Source organism: Zea mays, chromosome 4 (genome assembly GCF_902167145.1).
Source record: "Zea mays cultivar B73 chromosome 4, Zm-B73-REFERENCE-NAM-5.0, whole genome shotgun sequence".
Taxonomy (NCBI): domain Eukaryota; kingdom Viridiplantae; phylum Streptophyta; class Magnoliopsida; order Poales; family Poaceae; genus Zea; species Zea mays.
The window spans coordinates 244,438,436-244,448,991 of record NC_050099.1 but is presented as its reverse complement, the minus strand read 5'-3'; the positions used below and the strand labels follow the sequence as shown (position 1 = coordinate 244,448,991).

Below are 10,556 nucleotides of genomic sequence, written 5' to 3'. Positions count from 1 at the left end.
GATTTTTGTCGTTCCGTATCAATGTTTCATACAAATTTTTTACTTCCATCGCAACGCACGAGCACATATCTATACTATATATTGTTAACAAGGGCCAAGTAAGTTCTGCGCCAAGCATTTAAATTTCACTTCAATTACTTCATAATCTTTTATCTGGTGCATGATAATAAAACTATTTAATTTTTAACAATTTGTTGTAGGCATTGCTTATGGATTGTGGGGAATGGAACCACTCTGTTCAACAATCTGACTGTTGACTTGATGGATCAGATTATGGATTTTCCTGTTGACCCAATCATGGCAGCTAAGGCCTATAAGTATAAAGCAGAAATACTTCTTAAGGAATACTTGCTAGCAGATTCATATGTTCTATACACTTCTGTGCTCGCGGGGCTTCTGATGTGCAAGTTGGTACTGTTATTTTTACTGATTGTTTTTTATGGCTTGGTTGCTTATGTTTGTGCTCTGGTATATGCAGCCAAGATCAAGATTGGGATCAATGGTGAGTTCGCATCCTCCAATCTGAGTTGTGATGTATTTGAGTTATGCCAGTCGTGTGGGTTTTTATCGTTTTTTTGTTGGTGCAGGGTTCGGTAGGATCGGAAGGCTGGTGGCCAGGGTGGCCCTACAGAGTGACGATGTCGAGCTCGTCGTCGTGAACGACCGCTTCATCAGCACCGACTACATGGTATGGTCCCTCGGCTATTGTGTCTCGTCGGCCAAGAAAGGACATTTGCAAAGAACAAACAAAGAAGCAATCCCTCTATATCTATATATGGCAGCTGGGCTGATGAGGTGTGAAATATGTGTGGTGGTTTCGGCGTGGGAGGACCGAGAAAGGCGATGCCTTTCAGCAGCATGATCCAGGAGATGAAGGGCGAGATCGGCGCCATCGTGTCGCGCGGCGTGCTACGGTTCCGGCCAGGGGGCCACGCCGGGGCCGGGCGAGCGCCGGCAGCCGAGCTGGACGAGGCGCCGCGGGAGGGCTGCTGGGCGCAGTTGCCTCTCGATCTTCTGCGTATGATTAATACCATGGGGTATTCTTATTTTACTTAGTTTTGATGGTTCACATACCACAACAGCCAAATAAACAATCTACATTAATCAGTTTTTTGTCAATCTAAATAATGAAATAGTTATTATTAATACCATGGGATATTCATTTCATATTGTTCATTACTACCCACATGCCCTGTCTCTTCTGAGGGTAATAATAAAGGATAATCATGACCAATGCTCTGATTTGGTAATGCAGAGTGATATAGAGATGGTTCTACCAATCATGGTTGGAGGTTACACAGACTTCTTTTGTTCTATGCTCCATACAAGGAATTGTGGATTCATCTTCCGAGGGTCGTAGACTCCGATCAATCCAAATTGATATGTGTTTTCTTGGTCAATCATGGTTGGATTCATCTTCCGAGGATCTAGACTCCACTAAGACTGTGTATCCTTCAGCCAATATTATCTATTGATCTTTTTGTTTCTTGTTTACTGGATTAAATGTAGTTTCTTTGTTTATAAATACAAAGTCTAGACCACAACTAAAAATGTATAACAAACAAAATTGTTACTTTTGTGAAAAAAAACACTGGACAGGAGGAGGCTAGCTAATCAACCAATCAATCCATAGAGATCCAAGTGCTCCTATGTGTTCCTCAACTCTGATTTGATATGGATATACAACTATAAAGCCTTTGACAAGCTGGAGGGTGTTGAGGTTGCATGGAGTCAGTCAAGGATCAACGACTCTGTCATGGTTTGCTCATAGAATATGGAGCAGCTAAGCACAGAGATCCAACTGCTGAGGACCTTCAGGCACAAGAACATTGTCAAGCTGTTTGCCTCTTGGATCGATGAGGACAAGGACATTGTAAATATCATCATAGAGTACTTCACATCAGGCAGCTTGAGACAGTACATGTTGTTTCTTTCGTTCGTTCCACTTCTGAATGTTCATACCAAACATCTCTCTGTGTTTCTATTCTCAACCAAATTGGTGAGATATTTTTAAACTACGTCAATCTAACATTTATTTTATTTTATTTCTTTGTGTGACTCTAAACATATATCTGTTGATTTGTGGTCGTGTCTATTTCCCACCAGTTTCTTGTAAAGCAGATTTGGCTGAATAACTTGGCTGTGTGGGGGAGGGGGAGGGAGAGAGATATTTTGCCTCATATGCTCGTTCGCTAATTAGTTGCATCAACACTGAGCAGGTGACATCATGCAAGCTGTGGCATCAAGTAGGAGAGTCATTCAAACCTCCAAAGTATGAATTTAATAGTCTGCAACTCATATGATGATCCTCAACTGTCATTTTAACAGAAACTGGGACATAGTTCACATAAGCTCTTCTTTATGTACTCTCTCCCATGATGTGACTTGCATGTTTATGCAGGACATGCACAACCGTTTCATGGACTTTCTATAACTTCTATGAGAAGGTAATTTTACATTTATGGTTCGTGGGATACCAGTTCATAATTTTACAGTTGTTCATCTATATATTTATGTTGGTATAGAGAGAGCAAGATTGATAAAAAGACTTGCCAAAATCAAAGAGGAGCAGGGACAGATTGATGAGGCTGTTGGTTTGATGTAAGAAGTTGTAAGTTTGCACCATACTGAATTTGGACCAGCGTACCGGATTTGTCAAGGTCTGTTTTATTTTTCATAAATACTCCTGAACACATTCCTCATTTTAGAATTTGACAACTCTTGTAACATATAATTCCTGAAAGCACTCCTTGATAGTAATTAGTCAACAATTTAGGGCGGAAGAAGCTTTATATATGCGTCATCTTGAAAATGACTAAATGAGTACTTTCATATCTGGCATCTGTTGTTTAAATACCAGGGTCTTTTCCCCCACATTTTCTCAAGCGTTGGTTTTTTGTTTTTTCCCCTTCCTCTGTACAAGGCTACGCTTTGATTGAATACGAGAAGTTTGAAGAAGTTCAGGTTGCAATAAAAGATCTGGATGGAGCTGACCTTTATAAACAAATAATGAGTGTTGATTGGGCATTTAGCAGTGGCCCTGCTAAACGCAAACATACTCGGAAATGGTATTCCCTTCTCCCTTTTTCTACAATTTCGGTAGGGGAAAAACAAGGCAAGGTGCAGCGCTTAGTTTTCCCTTCCCCTTTTTGGCTAGCTGTGTTAGTTTGTTGGACCCAAATATTTGGGTGGTACATATTTCACAATGATGCTCAACATTAGAGTTTAAAATATCTAAAGAAAGGTTTGATCTGATCCTGATTTGGTGATGGAAGGAGGTTTTATAAATTGTCAGGGCTAATAGATGCTTGGGTTGTTACTATTTCCCCTCAGTTCTTTTTTTATGCTTGGTTGTTTCTTAGCCACTAACTAAATGAAATATTATCCGGTACTTTTTGTGTTTTGTCAGGTCACCACCAAGAGCTCGTTCAAGGACCCCACCCAGGAGAAGGCACTGATGTTTTCCCAGCACCTCGTGAACTACTTGCTATGTGTGATGTACAATAAGAAGTCTAAGGATTCGAAATATTACCTTGGTGTATGTGGATCACCTGATTTCGATGGTGGTTATTAAATTGCCTGATGTTTCCTTATTTGGGACTCCAAATATTAGCTTTGAACTCTGGTTTAAGTTGATGAGACATGGAGGTGCACTTAGACGCTTACCATTATGTTTGGCATGTTAGTTGGAGACGATTGTAAGTCAGTCCACGTCACGTCCGAACTTGTGATCTGCTAAGCTCACCAACCCCTCCCCATATTTATGATATTTTCTATGGGTTTGTAGGTGCATGCATCCTTTTATGTTGCCATCAATCTAAATTTGTAGTAACTTTTAATTCTATATTGATTTCATAGAGTTAAACTACTTGAGAAGGTATTGGAATCTAATTAACTTGCACCTCTCGATTATGTGTCCTAGATTTAACATGCACCTCTCGTGATATAAATAAACCGTAGCAACGTACGGGCACACACCTATTAGAGTCTTATAGAGTAGTAGAGATATGGTTCCGTCGCAACGCACGGGCACCCACCTAGTTATCACATAGGAGTGGGACTTTGCTCAGATTGTAGCCAAAGTCCCGGAGGGTTTGCCTCATCCAAAGTAGTTGCGCGCAACACTGTCCTGTGGCAACATACTCGGCCTCAACGATGGATAGGGCAACGAAGGTTTGTTTCTTTGAACTCCAAGACACCAGGGACCTTCCTAGGAATTGGCACGTCCCTGATGTACTCTTCCTATCAACCTTGCATCCAGCATAATCGGAGTCTGAGTATCCAATCAAGTCAAAGGTAGACCCCTTTGGATACCAAATCCCAAAGCAAGGCGTAGCAACTAAATATCTAAGAATTTGCTTAACGGCCACAAGGTGACACTCCCTTGGGTCGGATTGAAATCTAGCACACATGCATACGCTAAGCATAATATCCGGTCTACTAGCACATAAATAAAGTAAAGACCCTATCATAGATCGGTATGCCTTTTGATCAACGGACTTACCTCCTTTGTTGAGGTCGACATGTCCGTCGATTCCCATTGGAGTCTTCGCGGGCTTGGCGTCCTTCATCCCAAACCGCTTGAGAAGATCTTGCGTATACTTCGTTTGTGAGATGAAGGTGTCGTCCTTGAGTTGCTTCACTTGGAACCCAAGGAAGTAGTTCAACTCGCCCATCATCGACATCTCAAATTTTTGTGTCATCACCCTTCTAAACTCCTCACAAGACTTTTGATTAGTAGAACCAAATATTATGTCATCGACATAAATTTGGCACACAAAAAGATCACTGTTACAAGTCTTAGTGAAAAGAGTTGGATTGGCTTTCCCAACCTTGAAAGAATTAGCAATTAAGAAATCTCTAAGGCATTCAGACCATGCTCTTGGGGCTTGCTTATGTCCATAGAGCGCCTTAGAGAACTTACACACATGGTCGGGGTACCTGTCATACTCAAAGCCAGGGGTTGTTCCACGTACACCTCCTCCTTGATTGGCCCGTTGAGGAAAGCGCTCTTCACATCCATTTGAAACAACCTGAAAGAGTGGTGAGCGGCATAGGCTAATAGGATGCGAATAGACTCTAGCCTAGCCACAGGAGCAAAAGTATCCTTGAAACCCAAACCTGCAACTTGGGCATAACCTTTTGCCACAAGTCGAGCCTTGTTCCTTGTCACCAACCCGTGCTCGTCTTGTTTGTTGTGGAACACCCACTTAGTGCCCACAACATTTTGCTTTGGACGTGGCACCAGGGTCCAAACTTCATTTCGCTTGAAATTGTTGAGCTCTTCCTGCATGGCCAACACCCAGTCCGGATCTAGCAAGGCCTCTTCTACCCTGAAAGGCTCAATAGAAGAGACAAACGAGTAATGCTCACAAAAATTAGCTAATCTAGAGCGAGTGGTTACTCCCTTGCTTATATTACCCATAATCTGGTCGACAGGATGATTCCTTTGAATCGTCGCTCGGACTTGAGTTGGAGGGGCCCGTGATGCTTCTTCCTCCATCACTTGTTCTTCTTGTGTTCCCCCTTGATCACACGCCTCTTCTTGAGGAACCTGTTCATCATCTTGAGTTGGGGGATGCACCATCGTTGACGAAGAAGGTTGATCTTGCTCTTGTTGTTCCTGTGGTCGCACATCTCCAATCGCCATGGTGCGTATGGCGGCCGTCGGAACATCATCTTCATCTATATCATCAAGATCAACTTGCTCTCTTGGAGAGCCATTAGTCTCATCAAATACAACATCGCTAGAGACTTCAACCAAACCCGATGATTTGTTGAAGACTCTATACGCCTTTGTATTTGAGTCACAACCTAGTAAAAACCCTTCTATAGCTTTGGGAGCAAATTTGGAATTTCTACCTTTCTTCACTAGAATGTAACGTTTACTCCCAAAAACACGAAAGTATGATACGTTGGGTTTGTTAGCGGTTAGAAGTTCGTACGACGTCTTCTTGAGGAGGCGATGAAGGTAGAGCCAGTTTATGGCATGGCAAGCTGTGTTCACAGCTTCCGACCAAAATCGCTCGAGTGTCTTGAATTCTCCTACCATCGTCCTCGCCATGCCGATAAGCGTCATGTTCTTCCTCTCTACCACACCGTTTTGTTGTGGTGTGTAGGGAGCGGAGAACTCGTGCTTGATCCCTTCCTCCTCAAGGTACTCCACTTGTAAGTTCTTGAACTCGGACCCGTTGTTGCTTCTTATCTTTTTCACCTTGAGCTCAAATTCGTTTTGAGCCCGTCTTAGAAAGCGCTTGAGGGTCCCTTGGGTTTCTGATTTATCCTGCAAAAAGAACACCCAAGTGAAGCGGGAAAAATCATCAACAATAACAAGACCATACTTACTTCCCCCGATGCTAAGGTAGGCAACGGGTCCGAAGAGGTCCACATGTAGTTGCTCCAGTGGTCTTGATGTTGTCATCACGTTCTTGTTGTGATGAGTGCTCCCCACTTGTTTTCCTGCCTGACACGCTGCACAAGGTCTATCTTTTTCGAAACACACATTTGTTAGTCCTAACACATGTTCTCCCTTTAGAAGTTTGTGGAGGTTCTTCATCCCAACATGTGGGGACATAGTGAAGGTGATGCTTAGAAACTATGTATCTTGTTTTTTATTATGATTTCAAGATATTTGTTTTTATCTATTTTCTGTCATATGCTTCTATGGTGCATGGAAGTTGATGAGTGTGTTCTATATGCTTTTCAGTCCCTTTTCCAAAATGATTCTCCTACAACATTACTTGCTCGTGTGATGGGCACCATTGGCTCCATAGAACAAGCTATGATTGCACAGGGACGCCACACCTACAAATATTTCATAAAAACCCACATGTTGTATGAAAAAATCAGGTTTGTGCTTTTAAGAGGGAAGTCATTCAGTAGATTTACCCTATAACATGAGCAGCTTATCTTATTTTAGTAAATCTTTCCTTGTGCTATTAGCATTTAAAATTGCATTTCATTGTGCTTCAGGAAAGGTTTGCATTTGGAAGAATGGGATTTGATTGGTGATTTGTGGATCGTATGACTGGTGATTGGAGAAGCTAGAGTGCAACGACAAGGAGACAATGGAGAATAAGTATTTCACCCCCAATCAAAGGTGAAGACTAGCATTCTCATGAAAAAGCCAGTCATTACTGATATTTTTTCTGTTCGGGATCTAATTGCTCAACGTTTATGCCTTTGATTTACTACCTTCATTCTTTTTTTTCAAAAGTGTTTAGTGCATCAACATTATTTTCAGTAAATGTCTTTGATTGTTGCCTTTTATTGCTATATGTCGGGTCGTTTTGTTGCGCTGTTGTGCACGTGGTTGTAGGGAGGGCGTATTGTGGCGGCTACGAGGGACCGATGTTCTTGTGTGGCGGTGACAACGACACCGTGGAGCCAAGGAAATGTCAGCAAGCTGATTTTTCATATTGGAATCTATGGTTATTTCTAAAGATCGAATATGTTCTAGCATCTTAAAAAGATTTGTCAGAATGTAAACATTTGTTCTGAGGTCATTTAGGTCTCAAACATAATTTCTTGGACTTATTTCGTTGGAGGGAATGAGACATGTCGAGATCTAAATGTGTATAGAAGATCCAAATGTGTATAGAATATATATTTTTTATGGGTATCAAATATGATTGTGTGCAAAGCACGGACATAGTACTATAACAATGAAACACACATTTGTACATAATTCATCATATTATTATATGTTGTCATTGCAACGCACGGGCACTCATCTAGTTTAATAAGAAATTCGATTTGAATTGGTAGAGAGAATAGAAAAGAAGAGAAGATAAAGAAATTAGGAGAGAAAAGGAAAAGGACCCATCCCTCCCTTCGCCTCCCGGCTGGCCCACTTGGCCCCTTCCCCCGCGGCCCAGCACGCCCTCCCCTCCGCGCGTGCTAGCCAGCCCAGGCTGCCAGCCGCGGCCCAGCTCGCTCCCACGCCCGTGGCCCAGCCACCCACCTCGGTCGGCCCACGCGCGCTGCTCAGGCACAGCCGCGACCTCGTCCATCCGCCCACCCCTAGCCAGCTGGCCCACATGTCAGCGTGGTGCCCTGTTCATCTTCCCTGCTAACTGCCCACAATGCCGCAACCACGACATTGCTCATCCTGCGCCCGCGCAGTAAGAAAACTGCCCCCATGTCCGCTCTCCTCCATCTCGCACATAGAACCGTCGAGCCCGTCCGTATCGGGGTCGCCCTCGCGACGCAGCCACCCGCGCCAAGCTGGTCTCGCTCGCCGCGGCCTCTGCAGTGCCGCCGTCTGTCAGAGCTTTGCCCCGTTGCAGGTGGGCCCCACCAGGTGGCCGAGCGGCCTCCATGCTGCGGCTAGTTCGACGCGGCCAGCCCGTGGCCAGCCGGCACAGCCAGCCAGCGCGACGACCTGGCGTAGCTCGTCTGCACAGCCCGCGCGGCCTGCGTAATCCGGCTCGGCCCTTGCGCGACCCCGGCGCAATAGCCTCACCGCAAACTTGTCTCGCCGTCCGCCGTCGTCGCGAAGTGAGCTTCGTCTACCCCTCGTCTACCCCTTGCGCACAGCCCCGTCGCACCCTCGCTGCCATGCGATTCGACTTGCGCGCAGCACGTCGGACTTGCGCGCAAGTCACGTGTTGTCGTGCGTGTCGTCTCGCGTTGTTCGTGCGCCGTTTAGCGCATGTCGTGTACGTAGTCGTCGTCCATTTGCATGTTCGTGCACGCGCGCCGCGCGTCCGGTCTGCATGTTATTTGCGTGCTGTTTCGCGCATGTTATTCGCGCACACATCGTTCGTTCGTGTAAATCGTTATTTGCACGCTTTAATAAAACCACTTCGCCGTATCGTGAAAAATTGAACGCTCATGTATTTACTGTCGCCTATTGACAATTGAACGATTACAGCAATTTTACCTATCTGCCGATCCAGTTTGCCTACCGTCCGAATCCCCAGGTAGTCTCGGCACCAAAATTGCTGCTAGTATAGTATCTGCTGCTAACAATTGCATTGGAAGATCAAGATCGGTGAACGCTGATTTGCTGCCTTGGGCCTTAACAATCCTCAGATAGGCATCGTATCTTAGAATCCGGGAAACGCTTCTATTTTGCTGCCCAATCTGAATGAGGCGGTATTAATGGAAATATAGGATGGCAATGGCAATCCGTCGACTTGCACCGTATTTTTCTTTGTTTTGCACCAATCTGTCTGTTGCACAATAATATGCATTGAAATTAAGCTGAAGTTTTTCTACAGAAAAGGTTTGGAAAATGGAACGCTCATGTGTTTTGCAGTCTCAACAAGAAGCAGCATCACGTAACAGACGTAGCAGTTAAAATTGAGCTAGTATAGCCTCATTTGGAACAAATCTGCGTCTCCCACCCTAGGCCACCCTTGTCAAGCTGTACCCTAGGCCACCACCCTTGTCAAGCTGTGAATGTGTCTCCTGCCCAGGGATGGCCTCGGGTGAGGCTTGACTGTGCCTCCCACCCGAGGGTGACCTCAGGTGAGCCGTGACTGAGTCTCCTACTCGAAGGTGGCCTTGTGTACACCCTAAATTTAGGGTATAATTTTTTTTCTAATATCCACTAAATTCAGGTGTTACCCTCCCTTTTCTTTGATTTTCTTTTCCTTTTCTCTAAATAGTGGAGAATGTCTTTATTTTATATCTATATGTAAGCATGGTAAAATAAAATACTAGAGGTGGTTTTGTTGTTCCATCATGCCGAAGCATATTTTATTTGATGAGTGATTTTATGGAGCATGTATTTAATAAGAAATTCGATTTGAATTGGTAGAGAGAATAGAAAAGAAGAGAAGATAAAGAAATTAGGAGAGAAAAGGAAAAGGGCCCATCCCTCCCTTCGCCTCCCGGCTATCCCACTTGGCCCCTTCCCCTGCGGCCCAGCATAGCCAGCCCAGGCTGCCAGCCGTGGCCCAGCTCGCTCCCACACCCGTGGCCCAGCCACCCACCCCGGTCGGCCCACGCGCGCTGCGCAGGCACAGCCGCGGCCGCGTCCATCCGCCCACCCCTAGCCAGCTGCCCCACATGTCAGCGTGGTGCCCTGTTCATCTTCTCTACTAACTGCCCCACAATGCTGCAACCACGACATTGCTCATCCTGCGCCCGCGCAGTAAGAAAACTCCCCCCATGTCCGCTCTCCTCCCTCTCGCACATAGAACCGTCGAGCCCGTCCGTATCGGGATCGCCCTCGTGGCGCAGCCGCCCGCGCCAAGCTGGTCTCGCCCGCCGGCCTCTGTAGTGCTGCCGTCTGTTAGAGCTTTGCCCCGTTGCAGGCGTGCCCCACCAGGCGGTCGAGCGGCCTCCATGCTGCGGCTAGTCCGACGCGGCCAGCCCGCGGCCAGTCGGTGTAGCCAGCCAGCGCGGCGACCTGGCGTAGCTCGTCTGCACAGCCCGCGCGGCCTGCGTAATCTGGCTCGGCCCTTGCGCGACCCCGGCGCAATAGTCACGTGTTGTCGTGCGTGTCGTCTCGCGTTGTTCGTGCGTCGTTTAGCGCATGTCGTGTACGTAGTCGTCGTCCATTTGCATGTTCGTGCACGCGCGTCCGGTCTGCATGTTATTTGCGT

The 10,556-nt window shown here is 45.7% G+C and overlaps 2 pseudogenes across 3 annotated transcripts; both read left to right on the top strand.

Moving 5' to 3' along the window:
- Positions 1-5: 5 nt before the first annotated feature.
- Positions 6-834, top strand: LOC103654884 (Glyceraldehyde 3-phosphate dehydrogenase, NAD binding domain superfamily pseudogene; annotated as a pseudogene). Of its 2 annotated transcripts, XR_002268924.2 has the most exons (5): positions 6-98; positions 201-407; positions 479-502; positions 588-688; positions 783-834. The product of XR_002268924.2 is annotated as a Glyceraldehyde 3-phosphate dehydrogenase, NAD binding domain superfamily pseudogene, transcript variant X2 (transcript). The 2 variants fall into 2 exon arrangements; XR_004549370.2 differs by having other exon boundaries at positions 201-502.
- A 66-nt stretch (positions 835-900) lies between these two features.
- On the top strand, positions 901-3,722 carry LOC100216758 (serine-threonine protein kinase pseudogene; annotated as a pseudogene). Its single transcript, NR_158977.1, has 8 exons — positions 901-1,037; positions 1,256-1,447; positions 1,695-1,999; positions 2,220-2,272; positions 2,402-2,447; positions 2,526-2,660; positions 2,924-3,068; positions 3,410-3,722. The product of NR_158977.1 is annotated as a serine-threonine protein kinase pseudogene (transcript).
- The last annotated feature ends 6,834 nt before the right edge of the window (positions 3,723-10,556 follow it).